Source organism: Scyliorhinus canicula, chromosome 6, assembly GCF_902713615.1.
Source record: "Scyliorhinus canicula chromosome 6, sScyCan1.1, whole genome shotgun sequence".
Taxonomy (NCBI): domain Eukaryota; kingdom Metazoa; phylum Chordata; class Chondrichthyes; order Carcharhiniformes; family Scyliorhinidae; genus Scyliorhinus; species Scyliorhinus canicula.
Window position 1 is genome coordinate 211,076,421 of NC_052151.1, and position 23,847 is coordinate 211,100,267.

General features: G+C 47.0%; 1 protein-coding gene across 4 annotated transcripts in view; it reads right to left on the reverse strand.

Annotated features, from left to right (window-relative positions):
* The window catches only part of LOC119967855 (probable G-protein coupled receptor 139), a 150,318-nt gene extending 141,908 nt beyond the window's left edge, over window positions 1–8,410 (reverse strand). For 3 of the 4 annotated variants that reach the window (XR_005461089.1, XR_005461090.1, XM_038800900.1), the window contains exon 1: window positions 8,016–8,410. The gene's annotated coding sequence lies outside the window, so the exon portion shown is untranslated. Of the gene's footprint in view, window positions 1–1,295; window positions 1,562–8,015 lie in introns of those variants that run through there. The other variant, XR_005461091.1, reaches the window with a different exon arrangement.
* Window positions 8,411–23,847: the final 15,437 nt, after the last annotated feature.

Here is a 23,847-nt window from a genome sequence, read left to right on the forward strand (position 1 = left end):
ACACCTCACTTCAAAGTCTCATATTGTATCTTTTGAATTTCCTTCATTCGTAATTCAGCCTCTCCAGCTCATTTCCAAGCAGAGCGGCAGCCTCCCTTTGGCTTCCTTTCTCAAATTCTTCAGCTTGTACTCGCTTCTTACCAGTGACCTGTGATGTGACAACTGTTATTACCCAGGGACTTGCACTGGGACTTCGAGACTCTGAAGATTACTTTTAGTTCGGTGAGATATGAGTGGGAAGCTACAGTGACACAGATAAATATTTTGGGAGAGGGAATAAAAGGTGTCATCTGATGTTTATTCTGGTAGAGTGTGAACTCAAGAAAACTCATCTGGTAAAGTAGCAAATTATGCAAATTGAAAAGTTTCAGGGTGTAAATAGATCTGGCAGCACAACAGCTTCATGGAAAACGCCCCATCATTTATCCCGCCCGATTTGTTCTTGCTAATGTGCAGCCATGTAAATCGTTCAATATAAAAGCAAATTGCTGCGCATGTGAAATCTGAAAAAAAAAAACAGGAAATGATGGAAAATCTCAGTGGGTTTGGCAGCATCTGTGAAGAGAGAACCCAGCAAACATTTTGAGTCTGGGTCACTCTTCATCAGAGTAAATCATTTAATCATTGAATCGTTGCTCACAGATATCGCCGACAAACATTCAAAATGTTCCTTCTGGATTTCCCGAGGTAAATCCTGTTGTGCATTCAAAGGAAAATACTACGGAGCTGTGACTCTACGAAGAAAATCATTTATCCCGCCCGACTCGTTCTTGCTAACGTGCAGTAAGAAAGGTGTAATGGTAGAGGCTGTTTCTGTGACTGGATGTCGAGCGGGTTCCACCATGCTCCATGCTGGAACAGTTGCTGTTTGAGGTTCATTACTGATCTGGACTTAAATATTCGGCATATGATCAAGAAGTTTGTGGATGACTTGGAACTTGGTGGGGTGGTTACCATTGAGGTGCGAACTCGGCGAATCCAGGAGGATAATTATGGACTGGTCATATGGGTGGCGCGGTGGCACAGTGGTTGGCACTGCTGCATCACATCACGAGGGACCCGAGTTCCATTCCAGCCTTGGGTGACTATGTGGTGTTTTCACATTCTCCGTGTCTCAGTTGGTTTCCTCCCGGTGCTCCGGTTTCCTCCCACAATCTAAAGATGTGCAGGGTAAGTGGATTGGCCATGCTAAATTCCTCCTTCGTGCCCAAAAGATTAGGTGGGATTATTGGGTTATGGGGATGGGTGGGGGTGTGGGCTTTCAGAATATCAGTGCAGATTTGATGGGCCGAATGGCCTCCTCCTTCTCACTGAAGGGGTTCTGTGAAGGTGATGGAAGTGGTCACATTGAATATTTGCGAGACAGAATTAGATACATTTTTGTAAAACAAGAGGATTAAAGGTAATCGGGGTCAGATGGAGAATGTGTAACTCAACACAAAAAGATCAGCTGTGATCTTGTTGAATGGCAGAGCAGGCTCGAGGGTCCGATCCCTGCTTCGAATTCGTATGTCCGTTAGATAAGGGCCGGCAACAGGCAGGGCAACTGAGCCAACAGCCACTGAAGGGAGACAAAACAGGCAAATGTAAATATGTACAGCAAGCCTCTTTTGTATGTACAACTTCTGGCTTTTTAATTTTTCTTTTGATTGTATAAATACAACCGCACTTTGATTGCCTTTGTAAAATACTACACGCGGGTATGGCACTGGTAACTCAACATTCAAACTGAAATATGTAACATGATATGTTATAGATTTGTGCACAGTTTTGGTCCAATTATTTGAGGAAAGATGTGGCGGCACTGGAGACAGTTCAGAGGAGGTTAACTAGATTAATTCTAGAGATGAGGGGTTTATCGTATGAAGACAGATTGAACAGTTTAGGCCTATATCTCTCCAGCATTTAGAAGAATGAGGGCAGATCAAGATGATAAACGGTATTGATAAAGTACACATGGAGCCAATGCTTCCTCTTGTGGGACATTCTAGAACAACAGGCCATAGTCTCAAATTAGGGGTAGCAAATGTAAAACAGAGATGAGGAGAAACTACTTCACCCAAAGGGTTAGGAATCTGTGGAATTTGCTCCGAGAGTGCGGTGGATGCAGGGTCAGTGAGTAAATTTAAGGAATTAGATAGATTTTTAATTGGTAATGGGTTGAAGGGTTATGGAGAACAGGCAGGATGGTGGAGTTGAGGCTATTATCGTATTAAATGGTGGAGCAGACTCGAGAGGCTAAATTGCCTACTCCTGCTCCTTGTTCATATGTTTTCAGAATTACTCTGGCTGATTTCACCATCCAGCTCCTGATCTATAGCCCACGAGGTCACAGCACCCCAGGCACAGAAAAGGATGGCTGACGGGGAAATCATGAAAAGCGATTGGGCGGAGAAGAGGGTCCGACACTAAATTTGAGGTGGGCGCCGATTTCACGGGAAATCATAATTCTCCATCACGACAGATGTACAGTAAACACCGTTAGCATGTCATCAGCAGGCCTAACCCGGTATTCTCCAGGGCCTCCGCCTCCAATGGGCCGAGTTCCCAATGTCACAGTTCACTTGAGCTTTTGAAAATCATCAAAGCAGTATTGTGGCTGTTAAGGGAGGGGGTACGGAAAGTGCCGAACATTGCCATAGTTTGTTGACAGTTGTGCTGTTGGCTGGGCGGGGCTACTACCAGGGCGGGGGAGGGGGGCAGGGGTGGCCAGGAGATGGGCTGTGGGGGAGAGTGAGTTCTCCCAGTGAGCCAGAGAAGACACAGCCAGAGTGAGACACAGCAAAGAGTGAGTTTGGGAATTTGAAGCTCGGTGGGAATTAAATCGGTAAGACTGTTCCTTTTCAAATTTCAGGAATTTAAATCAATCTAGAATTGTGCAGTGAAGGTTAACAAGGGGATGCCCCACCCACCCACATAACTGGTTGGCCACTGTCCCTGGCTCCTTCACGTGCAAGACGTGTGTCCAGTTGTAGCTCCTGTTAGACCGCTTGACGGCTCTGGAAATGCGGATGGACTCACTTTGGAGCATCCGCGATGCTGAGGAGATCATGGATACCACGCTTAGCGAGTTGGTCACGCCACAGGTGAACGTTACTGAGTGAGATAGAAAATGGGTGACCAAAAGACAGAGCAAGAGTAGGAAGGCAGTGCAGATGTCCCCTGCGGTCATCTATCTATGAAACAGATATCCTCTTTGGATACTGTTGAGGGAGATGGCTCACTAGGGGAAGGCAGCGCCAGCCAGGCTCATGGCACCATGGCTGGCTCTGCTGCACAGCAGGGCAGGAAGAAGAATGGCAGGGCGATAGTGATAGGTGACTCAATTGTAAGGGGAATAGACAGGCTGTAATGCGTACGCAATCGAGTCTCCAGGGTGGTATGTTGCGTCCGTGGTGCAAGGGTCAAGGATGTCTCGGAGTGGCTGCAGGACATTCTGGGGGGGGTGGGGGTGGTAAACATCCAGCAGTCATGGTGCACATAGGCACAAACGGTACAGGTAGAAAACAGGATGAGGCAAGGGGATGGGATCCAATATAGGAAGTCGGAGGGAAGTAAAACGGGGCTAGAAACAAAAAGGGGAGAGTGTAAGGCAGAGAAGCCACAGTCAAAAATAAAAAACTATCACAGTACAGGGTACAGTAACTGAGGAGAGTGTGAAAAGGGAGGTGGTCAATGCAGGATTGAGGGTGTTGTACCTAAATGCGTGCAGTATACGGAACAAGGTAAATGAGCTTGTTGCATACATTGAAATTTGTTGGTACGATGTTGTGGGCATCACAGAGACCTGGCTGCAAGGGGATCAGGGCTGGGATCTAAATATCCAATGATATATGTCCTATCGAAAGGACAGGCAGACAGGCAAAGAGGGCGAGGTTGCATTGTGAGTAAGGAATGAAGTTACGTCAATAGCACGGACCGATGTAGGATCAAAAGGCATAGAATCTCTGTGGATCGAGTTGAGGAATCGCAAAGGTAAAAAGACCCTGATGGGAGTTATGGACAGGCCCCCGTGCAGTAGTCAGGATGTGGGACAGAAAATAAATCAGGAGATAGAAAAGGCATGTAAAAAAAGCAATATTACAATAATCATGGGGGACTTCAATATGCAGGTGGACTGGGAAAATCAGGTTGGTAGTGGATTCCAAGAAAGGGAATTTGTGGAACGTCTAAGAGATGTTTTTTTGGAGCCGCTTGTGACAGTGCCCACAAGGGAACAAGCAATTCTGGATTTGGTAATGGGTGATGAGGCAGACTTGATTAGGGAACTTAAGGTGAAGAAACCCCGATGGAGCAGTGACCACAATATGATAGAATTTACCCTGCAGTTTGAGAGGGAGAAGCTGCAATCAGATGTAACAGAATTACAATTAAATAAGGGTAACTACAAAGACATGAGGGAGGAGCTGGCCAGAGTTGATTGGAGAAGGAGCCTAGCAGGGAAGACAGTGGAACAGCAATGGCAGGAATTCATCCCAAGGAGGAGGAAACATGCTAAGGGGAGGACAAGGCATCCATGGCTGACGAGGGATGTCAAGGACAGCATAAAGGCTAAGGAAAAAACATGCAAAGTGGTGAGGATTAGTGGGAAACCAGAGGATTAGGAATCCTTGAAAAGCGAGCAGAGGACAACTAAAAAAGCAATAAGGGGGGAGAAGATAAAGTACGAGTGCAAGCTAGCTAGCAATATTAATGAACATAGGAAGAGATTTTTTCAATATATAACAGGTAAGAAGAGGCAAAAATACATATTGGACCACGAGAAAACGTGGCTAGAGGAGTAATACTAGGAAACAAAGAAGTGGCAGACGAACTGAATATTTACTTTGCATCATTCTTCACGGTGGAAGACACCAGTGGTATGCCAGAGCTCCAGGAGAACCAGGGGGCAGAGGTGAGTGCAGTGAGCATTACGAAGGAGAAGGTTATGGAGAAACTGAAAAGTGTGAAGATGGATAAGTCACCTGGACCGGATGGACTGCACCCCAGGGCCCTTAAATAGATAGCTGAGGAAATTGTGGAGGCATTAGTAATGATATTTCAGGAATCACTGGAGGCAGGAAGGATCCCAGAGGACTGGAAGGTGGCTAATGTAACACCACGTTTTAAGAAGGGAAGGAGGCACAAGACGGGAAATTATAGGCCGGTGAGCCTGACTTTGATTATTGGTAAGATTTTAGAGTCTGTTATTAAAGATGAGATCGCGAAGCACTTGGAAGTGCATGGTAAAATAGGACTGAGTCAGCACGACTTTGTCAAAGAGAGGTTGTGTCTAACAAATCTGTTCGAGTTCTTTGAGAAGGTAACAAGCAAGTTAGACAAAGGAGAATCAGTGGACAAGGTGCCGCAGAGGAGACTGTAAAATAAGTTAAAAGCCCATGGTGTGCAGGGTAAGATCCAGGCATGGATAGAGGATTGGCTGACTGGCAGAAGGGAAAGAGTGGGGATAAAGGGGTCTTTTTCAGGATGGCAGCAGGTGACTAGTGGTGTGCCTCTGGGGTCTGTGCTGGGAATTTTTACAATGCACATTAATGATCTGGAAGACGGTACTGAAGGCACTGTTGCTAAGTTTGCAGACTGTACAAAGATCTATAGAGGGATAGTAGTATTGGGGAAGCAAGAGGGTTGCAGAAGGACTTGGACAAGCTAGGAGAGTGGGCAATGAAGTGGCAAATGAAATACAATGTGGAAGTGTGAGGTTATGCACTTTGGAAGGAGGAATCGAGGCATAGACTATTTTCTAAATGGGGAAATGCTTCGGAAAGCGGAAGCACAAAGGTTCTTGGGAGTTTTTGTTCATGATTTTCTTCAGGTTAATGAGCGCATGGGAGACTCACGGCGCCGAGGTCCCAGGTTCAATCCCGGCTCTAGGTCACTGTCCGTGTGGAGTTTGCACATTCTCCCTCTGTTTGAGTGGGTTTCGCCCCCACAACCCAAAGATGTGCAGGGTAGTGAATTGGCCACGCTAAATTGCCCCCAATTTGAAAAAATTGGGTATTCTAAATTTATATAAAAAAAGGGATGATCCTTTAAAACAGAGATGAGGAGGAACTTTTTCAGTCAGAGGGTGGTGAATCTGTGGAACTCTTTGCTGCAGAAGTCTGTTGATGCCAATTCACTGAGTGTCTTTAAGACCAAGATAGATAGGTTCTTGATTAATATGGGGATCAGGGGTTATGGGGAGAAGGCAGGAGAATGGGGATGAGAAAATATCAACCATGATTGAATGGCGGAGCAGACTAGATGAACCAAGTGGGCTAATTCTGCTCCTATGTCTTATGGTCTTATGGTCTGTTATGAATTATGCTTTTAATTTTTAAAAATTAAAGCAGGAGTACAGGGAATACGGCTCTCACGTTTTTTTCAGTGAATTAGGTGATTTATCAGCAATTGGAAGTGATACATAGAAACATACATAGAAAACTGAAGCAGGAGGAGGCCATTCGGCCCTTCAAGCATGCTAAGCCATTCATTATGATCATGGCTTATCATCAAATTCAAGTCTCTGATCCGCCTTCTCTCACCCGTCAATATCCCTTGATTCATTTAGCCCCAAGAGCTATATCTAATTCCTTCTTGAAATTACACAACATTTTGGCCTCAACTATTTTCTTTGGTAGCGAATTCTACAGATTCACCACTCTCTGGGTGAAGAAATTTATCCTCACATCAGTCCTAAAAGATTTACCCCTTATCCTCAAACTATGGCCGCAAGTTCTGGACCCCCTATCATTGGGAACATTTTTTCCGAATCTACCTTGTCTAATCCTATTAGAATTTAACAATTTTCTATGAGATCGCCCTCTCCCCCACTCTACTGAACTCCAATGAATAAAATCCTAGCCAACTTAGTCTCTCCTCATGACAGTCCTGTCCCTGGTAAACCTTCTCTGCATTCCCTCCATAGCAAGAGCATCCTTACTTAGATAAGGATACCAAAACTGTACACATACTCCAGGTGTGGTCTCACCAATGTCCTTTCCAATTGCAGAAAAACATCCATAATCCTGAACTCAAATCCTCTCGCTATGATGAGGGATAGAGAGGAGAGAGAGACTGACATGTGTGATATACTGAGAGGGAGGAGATGGTGGGATCGGATCAAGTGAAAGGGATGGATGGAATCAAAGAGGTTAGCATGAGAGGGGGTGGGGGGGGGGGGGGGGGAGATGGATGAACGGAAAAGTGGGGATGGAGGTGGAGAGCATTTGATGGGGAGACAAATGGAGGATATACAGAACCAGGCAAGATGGGGGTATAGTTGAAAGAGAAATGGAAAAGGAAAGTACAGAGTGAGGAATGAATGTGATGAGAGGGTTATAGAAATTTTAAAAAAATAATAAATTTAGAGTACCCAATTCTTTTTTTTCCATTTAAGGGACAATTTAGCATGGCCAATCCATCTATGCTGCACATCATTGGCTTGTGGGGGCTAAACAGCCGTTGACACTGGGAGCATGTGCAAACTCAACACAGACTGTGACCCAGGGCCGGGATTGAACATGGGACCGTGAGGCAGTAGTGCTAGCCACTGTACCATCTCAGAGGGATACAGAAATGAGGAAAGGGCAGAGAGAAGTGCAGAGTTAGAGAAAGAGGGAGCAGATGTGGGGAGAGTGAGGCACAGATATTAGGGACAGATGGAGAATGGATATAGTGATAGAGACAGATGTGTGGGAGATAGATATGACTGAGGTGAGAGAGATATGGATATGGGAGACACTGATGGAGACAGAGACAGAGAGAGGAATTGGGGAACAGAGAGAGAGACAAAAGACGGAATTCTCCAAACCAGCCTGCGGTGTATTTGTGCCAGGGGGCTCAGTGAATCTGGAGTAAAAAGCCAGAAACCTGCCAGCGTAAAATCCCATTGCAATTCTCGAGTTAATTATGGGTCACTCTTCATGCTGACGGGTGGAGCAAAGGCCATTTGCATTTCATGAATTACCATTCAAACAGCTGCCCACCGGCACCATATCAGACCAATTATCTGGGAATTTACATTGGTGTCAAACCTGTTTGCTGATGGGCGGTGTGCACAAGGCAGTCCTCAGTTCACCAGAGGTTTCGGGGTGATAGCATCATTTGCTGCCATAGTGCTTTGCTGTTGGCCATCCTGATGGTGCAGACAGGTTCATGCCTCAATCTCCGTGCCAAGCTGGTCTTCATGGGCAGCACCGTGCTTCTGGATCCATGGACCCTCCTGAGTCACTGAGCTGGATCAGTGCTGCGTCTGGGGGTTGGCAGCACCTTCCCCTTGATGCCTCACAGCCCTGTCAACCTGGACAGCCTTGTGCTGTGGGGCGCATGAAAGCAGCCAAGGTCTGAATTTGGATGGGTGGGAGGGGGCGGGGCTGAGCGTCTAACACCGTCCGGGGCTGGCACGAGGACAGCGGGGTTGGCGGTTGGAGCCCCGCCCCCAGCGCTGACGGACTGAATGAACCAATAAACACAGAGGCGCGCGATCCTAACCGCCCTCCCGCATTTCAGTTTCAAACAACGGTAACGGCTCCCGCGCGCGGCCACGGGATAGTGAGCATGCGCAAACTGCTTTGGCCGGCCATCTTGTGCCGGCAGCGGTTACTGCGCCGGCGCAGTAGCTGCAGCCGGCCGCCAATCCGGGGATTGTGGATGGAGCGAGCTGCTGTGTAAAAGCGGTAAGGAAGCAATGACAGCTGGAGTCTAATAGAGTATTCACACAGATTGGGACAGTATATTCTGCAGCATTTTATACAATTCATACACTGCCTTTCAATAGTTTCATGGCGATAATAATCGGGTTCTCTAGATGAGGGAAAATGGGGAATGTTTGTTCAAATGCGGAAATCAAACCCAAAAGTGGGATTGGGTCCAGGAAATTCAAGGCGCGCTTTCCAAATAAAAACACTGAGCAGAGAGGGAGAGAAGTTAATCTTTCCCCAGAGCAGTGGAAACTCAATCATTTTTAAGGCTGAATGAGATTCTCTTTTGAAATATATTTTTATTCTCCATTTTCACATTTTTCTGCAGAATTTACACCCCACCAACAAACAGTAACGAATACAATGTCAATCCCATTATTAACAACACAGATCCCATCCTCCCACCAACCCCCAAAACAACAGCCCGCCTAACAATATAAGCATCAAATAAGCCAAACTCTCCCTGGGAGGGGGGAGCCGCAGCCCCTCTTTCCCCACTCCCCCACCTCACTCCTGTTCACTGGCCGGCTTAAACTGGCCAGTGTGAAGGCCCCCGCCCGGGTCTCCTTCCCCCTTGCCCGGTCCCAGGAAAACCAAGAAATCCCCTTGAGCACACTATCGCACATACACACCCAAGCCCCAAAGAACCCATTACAAATGAAAGTCCCAACTCTTCCCTTGTCCAAATATACAGCATCAACTCATTTTGTACATACACCAAAATGCAGTGCAAAAATAAAGTTACATGAGGCTACATCGGTACACAACCTGCTCTCAGTCCCATTTCTCAATTCTGCCAAAATCCTTCTGCCTTCGCAAACTCCTCTGCCACTTCCACAGTCCCAAAATATAAGTCCTTAGATTTGTAGATCACCCTCAACTTAGCTGAATTTTCTATGCTGCACTGCACCTTGCTGATGTACAGTGCCTTTTTCACCTGGCTGAAGGCAGCCTGCCTCCTCACCAGCTCCACAGTAAAGTCCTGGTGTATGCGTATACTATCTCCAACCCACTGCATCACCTGCTTCTGCTTTGCCCAGCACTTGCTCACAGCAGAAGGAATGACCACGGTGATGGCTATGGAATGTGAAAAATAGTTCAAAAAGCAAATGGAAGCGATGAAGAAGGAGATGAGGCGGTATTTAAAGTGCTGGTGGAGGAGGTGATTGCCCCGGTGACAGCAGCGGTATCAATCTCAGCGGCAGAGATGTGGGAGCAAGGTGACCTTCTCCTTCACGTTATACCCACGGAAAGACACAAGTTACTATTCTTGGCGGTTCACTCACCTTTGGTATAGGCCCCCACGACCGACGAACCCGATCCAGTTCATATCGAGAGGGATTGTCCCCCTCCCCCAATAGCTTCGCCAACATCGTGGAAAAATACTCCGTCGGCCTCGGGCCATCCACCTATTCGGGCAGACCCACAATCATTACATTCTGCCGCCTGGATCTGTTTCCCAGGTCTTTCTGCCTCAGACCCTTGTTGGTCTCTGCCAACTTCCGCAACTCCTTCCCCATCGAGGTGTGTTGATGTGTGTTGTGTTGCGATAATGCCTCTTCCACTTCCTTCAGTGTCTCACCTTGCTCCCACATCTCCGCCGCTGCGCTTGATACTGCTGCCGTCACCGGGGCAATCGCCTCCTCCACCAGCACTTTAAATACCGCCCCATCTCCTTGTTCATCGCTTCCATGTGCTTCGTGAGCTGTTTTTCACGTTCCACAGCCATCACCTTGGTCATTGCTTCTGCTGTGAGCAATGCGGCCTCCCTTGATGCCCCAGCCTCTGCTTTCATTTCAGTTCCTGCGCTGACTTTTCCACTAACCGGCGGACATTCATTAACCCCATTTTTCACGACCGTTTTATTTTCCAAACTTGGACATTTCTCCTCTCTGCGCCTTCTTACAGCTTTTTCAGCCTTGGTTGCCCCCAGGACTGGGCATTAGAACCCCACAATTTCTATTCCGAGCGGGAGCCCTCCAGTATGTGGCAACCTCCTGCCCGTCGTCACCAGAAGACCAGGCTGGGTGAGATTCTTGACTGAAAACAAGATTGAAGGTTTCTGAGAAGGTGGAGATAAAAAGTCAAATAAAGTTTGGGCTTGTCAGCCTTGATCTTGTCAATAGAACAGCAAAATGCAGGAGTCAGGTGGCTCACTTCCATCACTACTTTGTATGTTTGTATTTCGCATATGGGGGGGGGATAAATTAGAATCGAGACAACTGATATCAGTGCCTCAATGACTACTGTCCGGTGGCCCTGACATCAGTTGTAATGAAGTGCTTCGAGAGGTTGGTCATGAAGCACATCAACTCCATACTCCCAGGATGCCTAGATCCACTGCAATTCGCATACCACCGCAACCAGTCCACAGCAGACGCCCGCAACCAGTCCACAGCAAACGCCATCTCCCTGGCCCTTCCCTGGAGCATCTCGACAACATCTCTGCATCTGACTCTTTATTGACCACAGCTCCACCTTCAACACGATAATACCAAGCTAGCTCATATCAAAGCTCTGCAACTGGATCCTCGACTTTCTGACCCATAGATCACAATCTGTAAGAATAAATAACAACACCTCCTCCAAGATAGTCCTCAACACCAGGCCCTCGCATGGCTGCAGACTTTGCCCCCTACTATACTCCTTATACACACACGACGCGTGACAAAATTTGGTTCCAACTCCATCCACAAGTTTGCTGGCGACACAACTATAGTGGGTCGGATCTCGAATGACGAGTCAGGATGCAGGAGGGTGCTCGAGAATCTAGTGGAGTGGTGTGACGACAACAGTTTATCCCTCAATGCCAGCAAAACTAAAGAGCTGGTCATTGACTTAAGGAAGCAAAGTACCGTTCACACCCCTGTCAGTATCAACGGGGCCGAGGTGGAGATGGTTGACAGCTTCAAATTCCTCGGTGTGCACATCACCAAATATCTCTCCTGGTCCACCAACTTCGACGCTAACACCAAGAAGGCACAACAGCGCCTATATTTCGTCAGGAAACTAGGGAAATTCACCATGTCCACACTGACTCAAATCAACTTTTAAGATGTACCATAAAAAGCATCCTGTCTGGCTGCATCACAGCCTGGTATGGCAACTGCTCAGCCCAAGATGGCAAGAAACTTCAGAGAGTCGTGAACACCGGCCAGTCCATCACACAAACCTGCCTCCCATCCATTGACTACACCTCCCGCTGCCTTGGAAAATAACCTTCCCACCGGGCTTACTCATTCATCCAACTTCTTCCATCCGGCAGGAGATAGAAAGGTCTGAGAACATGCAAGAACAGATTCAGAAACAGCTACCCCACTATGATTCTACATTGTGAACCTTGTGTTGCCGATTATGTATTTTCTTTCCTATCCACGTACTAAATTATCTGTTTGAGCTTCTTGCAGATAAATACTTTTAACTGTACCTCGGTACAAGTGACAATAAACAAATCCAATCCAATCAAGAAGATGGAGCCAGTGAGATCAGACAGCGTGTAACCCGGGGAGGATGGAGCCAGTGAGATCAGACAGTGTGTAACCCGGGGAGGATGGAGCCAGTGAGATCAGACAGTGTGTAACCCGGGGAGGATGGAGTCAGTGAGATCAGACAGTGTGTAACCCGGGGAGGATGGAGCCAGTGAGGTCAGATAATGTGTAACTCACATTAAATGTGCCGAAAGTATGCAGTAATAATAACATTTTGATGTGTACTGTGGATATTTCCTGGAGTCAGGCAGTTGCAGGCATGAAGTAGAGGAAAGTGACCTAATTTATCCTGTCAATATTTGTCTCCTTTTCCCTGCTACGATGATCAGATCAGTGAATGATGGAGTGCGGAGGAATCACATGGTGGTTCGTAAACAGGAATTATAGACCGAAGAGCAACAGGATTGTGAGAATGTGACTTGACATGGAGAATGCAACAGGGAACAATTAAATGGAATGGTTTTGTGCAAATTCAAAGCACGTTGGTTGTCTCTTGGATTTGTGCACGACCCAGTTCACTGAGGAAAGAAGTCCTGTTTATTCTCTCTTTCACATCTCTCTTCCCATCCCCCTCCCATCTGAAGGTATTTGCTCTTACCCTTGACTGCGTGCTTCTCCACCCTGTGCTTACTTGACTTGAGCCTTTTCAATTCCGTCCCATTATAAACTGTGTTCACCATTTGCAATTTCACCTTGAGATCTAGTGGGAGTGGAATTCCCGTGAATGGTGGGAGTTGACTATTTCCATTTGCAGTTATTTATCCTGTAATTTCCTTCATTGCCAGGGGAACAACCTGTGAGATCTTAGTCCAAGAGTAGGTTGTTTTAATTTATACGTGAAAGACAGTGAAACATTCAGTGTAAACTCCTGTCTATCTATTAACTGGTCTGGGAGTGGGACCATCATCTGGAATTTCCATACCTGTGAAACGGGGTTAGAACTAGATGGTTCAAAGAAGGGTAGTTTGCTGTTTTTTTCCCAGAAGAGCGGATTATTCGGATGAATACAATGGATATGGCGGGGAGTTTCTGTCAGCTTTGGGCAGGTTTGGAGATGGGAACGGAAAATCTCTCCAGTTGGATTTTACGTCGGCCTGAAAGCTTGTGATGATCATCCTCACCCCATCAGTTGTGGGTCATGTTTCCCACCATTCAGCATCAGGAACGTCATAATATATTAGCCCAATCATTGCCGCTAGATTCACGGAGAGTGATGTGGACATCCCATTATTTTCACATGGCTTCTCTGAGCATGACGCTCATGTTTGACTGATGACAGCGCACATTCTCTGTGAAACGATACATGTGGAGTGTTTGCCCTTAGTCCCGACATTCCAGGGGGACGATGGCGACTTGCAGTGGGACAGTGCATAGATCCTTCCAGAGCTTCTTTGAATGCCTGACTCCTGTGTGGCTGATGGCAGCTCTCAATGACGAGTGTTTCAGCACCATGGCTTATCGTGCGGTCAATTCCAGCCTCCCGTGTCACTGAGTCGCAGCATTAGCAAATTAACCAATAATTCTCAGAAATGTTAGAGATCTGTGGCCATCGATTGCTCCAGTGATTTACAAGTATCAGATTTGTAGGTAAAAAAATACAATAACTGCTTATTTACAACAGGAAAAGAGTTAAAGCATGCAATAAATTAAAATAGAATAACTGCCTGCTGAACTATTAGTTTACAGTTTGACTGTTCCACCCTCTACCTGAAACATAGACAAGACAGGCACACACAGAGTAAGGGAAAGGGGTAAAATGGGTATTAAAATATGGGAGTCAGAGAGATGTGTTCTTATTGCTGATGTTCAAGTCTTTGCAGTCTGCTATCTTCTCAGGATGCAGAGTATTGAAAAGCACCAGTTGGATTGGACCTGGTATGTGCATGCAGTCAGAATTCAGTCATTTTCAGCCTCACTGAGGTAAAATTAGAGTTCTCTAATTTTCAGAATTTAAATGGAGGCTTTCAAATACCCAGCCTGCCTGGTGCTCGTCTCGAACCTCCTGCAGATTCAACTAGCTGTGGAGAGAGAGGGAAAGGCTTTTTCTTCGTCCTTGGAGAAGTCCTCAGGAGAGAACAAAATGAGACCTATGGCTCTTAAAGCGTCTGAATCAAATGTGTGCTTAACTCGACAAAATGACTTAAGCAGAACATTCAGGAACATCATCAACAATCGTCATCGAGAGCTAGTTAAGTCCTGGGAAATCAAAGTAGCCAGTTAGCTGTTAGCAATATCATCACTCGGCCAGATCAAATAGCACTGGTACGAGAGGTCTCCAAACAGCACATCTTCCAGGGGGGTGGTTTCAGTAAATTCCAGATACAAAACTTCTAACAGCCAAGATAACACAACAAATATAGGGAATTGGGTTGAAATAGGATGATCCTTATACTAGCGCCGGATAATTTTTATTGTCGCAAGTAGGTTTGCATTAACACTGCAATGAAGTTACTGTAAAAAGCCCTGAGTCACTGCATTCCAGCGCCTGTTCAGGGGAGAATTCAGAATGTCACGTTCTCCCTGTGCCTGCTTGGGTTTCCTCCCACAATTTCTGAAAGACATGCAAAGCAACAGAGACGCATCACCTCTCCTGACCTGGCATCCTTCGTGAGCTGTACCCTTGAGGTTCGCTGTCACTGAAGACAGAAGCTGATGGGATGGGGAGCCAGCTGCACCTGAAAGGTACAGAGCACACATGAACAATAACTGGAATGAGTGACACTAGCGCTATTCAATGTGGGAGACACCCCTCATTCCCTATGAGATGCAGACATGACTGATGTGTTCAGTCAATGCGAAGAGAGATCAGCAATATGCTGGCAGCCTTGCACAAAGCACATGAAGGAAGGCCTGGACTCCGCATCCTGTCTTTCTCTGGCGTGGAGTTCAGTTTTACCATCAGCGCGAGAGGAACATTGCTCATCAGAACAAAGAGACAAAGAAAGGGTGCAATTGGTGACACATTATTTCCGAATGCTTAACACCTGTTCCCACACTGTACAACTAGAACTTCTTAACCATTATAACCCCACCGTTATTTCTTATGATATCCCCAACATCCGCAGGAAGCATTTGGGAAGCCTGCTGTCTGCCAGGCCGTTGTATGTGATGACCTTGCCAGGGGTCCTCTGGATGGCTGAGACCTGGAGGACCTGCTTTTGGGGTCCTGCTGTGTGGCAGTGCCACCCTCCTCGGCCTGTGGAGTTGGACTGAGGCGGTTATAGGAAGTGCGGATTTGGATGGACGGAACAGCCTGAGTCACCTGAGTGAATTTCCCCATAGTGTGCACCTGCTGACTGACCTCCCTATGGCTGTCCGAGGGTCCCTGGCCTCCTTCTCAGGAATGAAATGCAGCTAGATTGAGTTTGAGAACCCTGCTGTCCTCTAGCATTGATTGAGCCCACTATGTGCCTACACCATGGAATGCATGTCCAAAGATGTGCGGGGTGAGTTGGATTGGCCATCATCAATGTGGACGTTACGGGGACAGGACGAGGGGGCTCGGACTACAGAGTGCAGACTTGTTGGCCGAATGGCCTCCTACTGTACTGTGGGGATTTTAATCTATTCTATATCCTGCGGCAATGCAGGACAGAAGGAGTGAACCAGACATCTCTTCCTGATTTTCCTGAGTTTGATGTTGGGGCTCTATGGTCTGAAGCATCACTTAGTCCAGAGGCACATCTTCTGACTGGAGCTGAGCAGATTCCTGGTCTCCAGCAATCCTCCGAGTGCTGGCATCTGGCATGTCCGTGACTCTGAGAATGTTATCTGTTCACCGAATTGAAGTCCCGAGGGCTAGTCTAAAATGTAGGCCCAACCAAGGTGTGTGTCTGTACAGTGGTGGAAGGTGTAGTTGAATGCTGTGATGGACCTTCTTTATTGAATCCCGTGCTACTGTTGAGGCTAGAGTCGGGATCCTGGATGGTGCACATGTGGCTGCTTTCTCTCTGTCACCGAAATACTGGAGAGGTAATTGGGACATGGCAGGGGCAGACACAGAATACATGATTCACAGCATTGTTGTTTGATGGATGATGCAGTGCTGGATCCTCTTTTGGTTTATCACTGCTGACCTCGCTGTCAGCACAGGAGCAGGCAACCTACTCCCCAGCCAGCTGGATGGCTCTGTACCTGAAGCTGTAATGGAGATCACACTCTCCACAGAATTCTGTTCAGAATAAGGACGAGTATAAGCAGCAAAAATTTATACATCAAGTATTTTAATTCAAAGTGGAATGAAATCACGTCAGCGAAAGGTCTTTCAAAATTCACCATTTGCTGCAAGAAACTTTAGCTGGCCCTAAGGATTATTAAGCCATTCCAGACAAATGCGGAATGAGGAAGATCCTTGAATTTACAGCCCGTAAATTCTTTAAATTATATTCCTACAATTATAACCAAAAGCCAGACCACGGGAAGCATATTTTGAGATAGCCAAGAAAAATAAATTAACAGATTTCTTCCTCAGCAGGATCACCTTCGACACTTGAGATAACACCATTCGGAATAGTGTCTATCTGAACAACTATATATCGAAGAAACTTGACACATTGAAAATAGAAATAGAAAGATGTCTCAAACAACTCCCTGTCCAACCATATATCTTAGACACCTGACAGTCAAGACATTTAATGAGATCATTAAAGCGTATACTGTTGATAAAACAACAAACACGACCATTTGGCTATAGGAAATTAACCAGCATCAAGAGATAAGATAACAGGAAAGCCCTTCACTGAATAGGAGAAATTATGTATAAAAAGAGGGGCATTTTTGCAAACTGGTATCTCACACTTGCTCCAGCCAGAGTGGATCAAAGTTCTGTTCTTCAGCTTACCTCGTCCAACAAAGACCAAGTGGTTTTTGTAAGTATGTTGCTACAAAACGTCTTAGAAATGTGTTAGAAATTGATAAGAGATACTTTAGGATTTTTCATGTTTAGATGTATCCTTCTCTGAGTGAAGTTAGTTTCTTAACAGATAACAAAGGACTGTTAACCGATTTATATTTTTACTGCTGCAATTCTGTATGTATCAACTGAGAGTATTTTATAATAAAATACTATTAGAAATTAAACTGTGCAGTCTTACACTCAAGAAGTTTTAGTTCCTAGACACTCATTTAGGAGGTCTTGAATGAGAAGGATCCACGACTGGCAGAGGTCGGAGTTTTTAAATTATGAGTGACGTATCTGAACTTCTTCCACAAGAAAGTAACTGAAATCTTGTTTGAATGTTTGAGACACAGAAAGGCAACCTCCCCTCGTGAGAGCTATTCTGAGTCTTAAGAGGAAAACAGATTTCCTTCTTTTGGTGGCTTAACCTAACAATAGGTTAGTAAGATAGCGCTTTCGGATCCAGAGTACTTAAACCCGTCACAAAGCCCATGAGAAGATTGAGTTTTGGCATCTCTGTGCCTGCTTGGGATCTCGCCCTTTTGTGTGCCAGCCTCTCCTGCAAGAAAACAAATGGGGAGGGGTAAACAGGATGCATACCAGGCAGATAAGGATGCCTGGCATGTGAGAATGTTGGGTGGGACCAGCCAAGTGATGAGGACTCAAACCACGGGGCAAATGAAGATGCGTGTGCACAGTGAATGGTGGTGTTCCTTGAGCTGGCAGTGAGTGCGATTCTTCTGGATGTGTAATGGGTGTGTGAGTGGAGAGTAATGAAATAAGTGACTTAGCCTGGCAAAACCGAGATCATCATTCATCCTTTTGTGGCACTGGATGGCTGTCCTCTTCTGCAGAGTATTGCCACTCGTGGCAGTTGCCACTGCCTCCCGTGCTGGATTTGTGACCTTGCTGCTGGGTTTCTGTCCTGCGCACGGGAAGATTATGTCACGACGAACCTCAAAATCCAGAAGTCTTTCCAGGGGTGTATCGGAAAATTTGGGGGCAGATTGCTTGGCAGCCGGCCATCCCTTCCCGGCGATCTGTGAAGTGTGGCGAGTGTGTGTCGGGGCAGCATTTAAATGTGGCTCCCTGAAGATTGTGATGCTGAGGTGATGGTAGGGTGGGTGAATCAGAGCCCGTCTGCCAGTGATACAGCGTGGAACCCGTGGCTGAACATATCTGACACCAAGTGCTGCACGATACGGCAGTAAAATCTGCCCTTGCTGTCGGCAGGCTCAAACCTGCTTATTCCATCCATCGGCCTTTGCTGATTTCCGGGGAAGGTCTATGATGTCAAGCTGGAATTGTTTCAGGAATTGTTCTTTGATTAATGATCCCTATTTTAATAGTTGTTTTAGAGACAATATGATTCCACAGGTTATTCATCCCTCCGAAAACTGCCAGAACTGCGGTGAACATTTCCAATTCTCCATCTGCTAGTCTGGCCACTTCCTCAAAAAACAGTTTGAAACATCGCAGTTTATCTGTCTTAAATTCACAAGAAGATCGAGGTTGACTTGCAATGGATTGAGAGTCGTATTTAAAATGTACATTTCTAACTTTCACACTCGCTGTTGCGACAACTTGTGGCATTCACTTCCTGTTACACATAGATATCACATTTCTAATGAAACTTTTCGCTGTTGTTACTGATGGCAGAGGATCTGCTCGAGCTGTTCAAATAAAACATGTTCTGCAGTTAAAAACAGTTGTGAAACTTTATGTAAATTACTGTTAATATTGGTTGTCGATCATTTACACGTGATCGAAATAGCACATGGCCATAGACAGATGGGAACAAATGGAGCCCATTCATCCCCTCGATCCTGTTCCCCAGTGAGATAGATGAGGAAAGGCTGAGCAGTCGGCCTCTCCCGCAGAGGCTCACTGCTGAGGAGTCCCAGCCATTGGTCAGTTTTCCTGCTAGTAACAGACTTGTCTGTGTGTGATGCAATAAAGAGTCTGGTTACCCTGGTTACAGGGGCGGGGTTCCGTTACTGAGTGAACTCGGCTCTATTATGGACAGAGCAACTGGTCAGCCCCAATATTAAAGAGACAACAGGGAGGAAGTTTGCAGCGTAACAGGGATGATTCGGGATTAAAACCACAGTTAATGGCCAGAACAGGAACTGGTACCAGTGAACAAAGCTTCACTCAAGATCACAGTAAAAGGGAAGATGATCAGACCACTGTAACTGGTGCAGGTGAAGTGACTCCTTCCACAGATTCATTAAATGAAAAATTTCCAATCTTTGACAAAAAAGCTTACTTAAAAAAAGAGTTCTGAAGACTTCCAACTATCACAGCATAGCCAACACTGCAATGCCCTCTTCTACGTCCTTCCCAAAGCCAACAAACAGGACTGCCATGGCTGACCCATTATCAGCCTGTTCCTGTCCCAATGAACACATTTCTTCCTCCATGACTCCATTCTTACTCTCTTGTCCAGTGCTTTCCCATCTGCGAAAATGTATCGATTTTGCCACCAATTTCCCCTGATCCCTACGTCATATCAACGATTTCCAGCTTTCTGGCCGAACTGCTTCTTCACCATGGACGTCCAAACCTACACCTCCTCCTCCCACCAGGAGGATCTTGGGGCTCTTTTTTTCTTTCTTGAGTGGAAGCCCAAATAATGCACTGACGCCCCAGCACCATTCCACAGGGACCACTCCATTGCTGATGCTATGGTGCTACTCCATCCCTCCCAGCTATTCACTTCCTTCCCACAGCACCTTCCCATGTAATGGCAGAAGGCGCAACACCTGCCCCTTGAAATCCTCTCTGACTAATCTTCTCTGCCTATCTGAACTTGTTCTCCCACTCAGCAATTTTCCCTTCAACTTATCTCAATTCCTGCAATAAAATAAAAACCCCATGGACCCTAGTTATGTATGTTTTTTAATGGTGTGTGTTCTTGTTCCAGTCTTACTCAGGAACATGGTATAATTCTTTCTCCCTTACATCAATGACTGTCAGTGCTGCTTCGTGCTCTCGCCTGGAGCTGGAAAAATATATCGATTTTTGCTACCAATTTCCTCCACTGTTTTACCTTCACATGGCCTATCTCTGACACTTCCCTTCCTTGACCTCTCTGCACGGTGGCACAGTGGTTAGCACTGCTGCCTCAGCGCCAGGAATCCAGGTCCTATTCCAGCCTCGGGTGACTGTGGAGTTTGTACTTTTTGCCTCTGTCTTTGTGGGTTTCCTCCGGTTTCCTCCCATAGTCCACAGGTTAGGTGGATTGGTCATGCTAAATTGCTCCTTAAGTGTCCAAAACATTAGGTGGAGATAGGGTGGGGGTGTGGACTTAAATCGGGTGCTCTTTCCAAGGGCCGGTGCAGACTCAATGGGCCGAATGGACTCCTGCACTGTATGAATACTATTCTATAATTCTGCCTCCAACTATAGCATGATGCCACCACTAAACATATCTTTCCCTCACCCCCGAGCATCATTCCACAGGGGCCACTCCGTTGCAAACTCCATGGTGCCACGCCATCAGCCCAACCATCCGCCCCCTTCCCTTGCCGTCTTCCCATTCAACGATAAAAAGTGCAACACGTGCCCCTTTCACTTTCACCACCTTCAATTTGGTCTCCTGTATTCACTGCTCCCAATGCAGTCTCTTCAATAGGGGAGACTAAATGCAGACTGCTGACTATTTTGCGGGAAACCTTCGCTCTGTCTGCAGGCATGACTCCAACATTCCAGTTGCTTGTCATTTTAAGTCAGCATCTTGCTTACATGCCCACATTTCAATCCTGCCTGCGACATGACTCCAGTGATGCCAATGCAAACTGGAAGAACAACACCGGCTGTTCAGCGTGCGCCATTCAGCACTGGTTTCCACAAACATAGACCAGGCATAACAGCACTTGGGCGGTGTCTCCCAGGCAATCGGGACCCCCTGGGTGGATGTGCTCTGGGCAGGGTGGTACCCTGACACCCCGATGCCACTTGGGCACCGCGGCACTTAATGCCGGGCACCCTGACAGTACCCCTCCGTCTGAATTTGCCTCCCTCTTTTAAGGACCGGTAGCCACTGGATTTCCCTCATACCCACCCCCAAGTCTTCCCTGCCACTGTAAAGGCGAGTGAGCTGTTGGCCAATCAGAGTAACTTGCAGCTAGCTACGGTGGACTTCCTCCTGAATGAGGGGCGAGGCAGCGAAACATCACTCAAACTTTAAATGCCTGCGGCGTGGACAGAGTCCAAGGGGATTTGTGGGAAGGGAAACCTCGTCCATGCAAAATATTCAGGCCACTGTTTATATCCACCTTTCTTTGCAGCCATATGATTGGGCTCAGTGGAAAGTGCCCATCCAGTGCACAAAATTATTATTCCCACAATTAGTAATCTTTTTAGGAATTAGAACATGGGGAAAGACCAACTGTCCCTGTCAGACACCGACCCGAGGCTGGCCACTTATATTGGGAACCATTGGCACTTCAACAGTTCCAGTTGCGTACGGTCTAAAATCTGCAAACCTTCCTCTGGTGATGATCCATGGGAGCTGCCAGAGTTGTTGGGGCATGACTGGTTAAGCCATTGGCGATTGGATTGGCACCAGGTGTCTCGCATGTACCCACATGGCACTGAAGGAGTTTTGAAAACGTTTCCATCGATATTCCAGGATGGCTTGGGCATCATTAAAGGGACTGTGGCCTGAATTGTTAAATTTACTAGATGCTGTGGTATGAAGAGGCAAGGGTTCAGCTCCATTTCCACCAACACACCATTAATCGTTCAAACTCACTCTGCACAGAACTCTACAGATCATCACAAGCTTCAGAGTTTACCTGAAGCCCCTTTACATATCAGTGTCAATCATTGAACACTTAACATAAATGAGACAATCATTGAACACTTAACATAAATGAGACAACTAATTGCAATGTCTCTTAACTGATTACTTAACATGAATAAGCATGGACCCAATGGCTCAACTGTGCTACTTTCGCACCCGGTTGTCCTGTATGCCTTACATCCAAGGTGGATGCTAAATTGGACCAGATGGAGAATTCAGGCATCATATGCCCGGTGCAGTTCATAGAATGAATCATAGAATCATAAAATCCCATCAGTGCAGAAGGAGACCATTCGGCCCATCAAGTCTGCACCGACCCCTGGAAAGAGCACCCTACCTAGGCTCTGACCTTATCCCAGTAAACCAATCTAACCTTTTGGAAATGAAGGGGCAATTTCGCATGGCCACTCCACCTAAACTGCACATCTTTGGACTGTGAGAGGAAACTGGAGCACTCGGAAGCAACCCATGGGAAAACAGGGAGAAAGTGCAAACTCCACACAGACAACTACCCACATACAGCCACCCAAGGCCCGAATTGAATCCAGATCCCTGGCACTGTGATGCAGCAGTGCTAACCACTGTGCCACTGAGCCCCACACCACACCCCCACACCACTCTCCCACCACCCCAACACCATCCCCTCACCATCACCCTCTAATCATGGGTTATGAGTTGTGTCTTGCAGGATCACCTGGCGATGATGCGGGCCCTTCTGGTGTCCCCAACCCCAATTCCAGGAGAGCAGCAAGGAGGATGAAGACACGGGCATGGGCACGGATGGGAGCCTTCGACCCGCAGCCAGAGGTACCCCAGAGCACCAGTCTTGGGATGAAATTGACTTCCCATCACAGCTGTCTCCAACACCCTCCACCATCCCAGAGACACTCACCTCGGTTGGGCAATTCAGTGAAGAGGCTCTTGTGGCAGTATGTGGTGCACATCACACACGTGGAGCAGTACAGCAGGTGGAGTTAGGATCCCCCGAAGCGGGGGACGGTGGCCCTTTCCCAGGGACTAGCTGCCGTCTGGGAAAGTTTCGTGCTTCAGGAAAGGGCGGTCCCATCTATTGTGGAGATGCAGTCTCAGAGCCACGGACTACATGAGGGGGGTGGGCAACCATCCACCACCTGAAGGTGCAGTTAGAGCTGGTGAACCACCTGTAGGTGCAGGAGTTGGTGCCGACCATGCGTACGACTAAGGTCAACACCTTACGTGCAGTATTTGCAACGGAGGCCTTGAGGGTGAAGGTTTCGGCCATGGGTCAAGATGTCCAAGGCCAGGGCCACTCGTGCTGGCAGTGGCCAAGGCCCAGGACAGGGCTACCCTCTCCCAGGCAGCCATGTGCCAGGGCCACCTGGATTTTTCAGCAGCAATCCTGGGTATGGCCCAGTCACAGCGGACCATGACTCAGGGCCTCGGCAGCATTGCCCAGGTGCTGGCCGCCGTGCCACAGACCCAGAGGGAGGTGGCACAGTCACTGGCCGCCGTGCCACAGACCCGGAGTGTGGTGGCCCAGTCCCTGGGTGAAATGGCGCAGTCCTAGAGGGATGTGTTCCACTCCCTGCCCTCCATGGTCGCGAGCATTGCGACTTTGGTCTGGGCACCTCCAAGAATTCATGAACTGTCAAGTGCGCCAAGATAAAGGCACCGTGCACACTACCCGGGTTTTCCGGTGTAGACGTGCATAATGCCCAGGTTTCAGTTGAAGAGGTGCATCATGCCCATCTCATGGTCATACACAAGCTGCACATTCATCGAGAGGAACCCCTTTCAGTTTGTGAGACGGTTGGTTAACTTTCATTTCATTTTGGTGTGTGAATGGTTGCACACGGTTATGCAAAGATTATGTTTTTGACAAAAATTTTGAATAAAATAATTTAAAAAAAATTAAAGACAAAGGCCATTCGGTGAAATTATATGAAATCTAAATATGGGACTCATGCTGTTTACAGGAACGATTCTAATGCT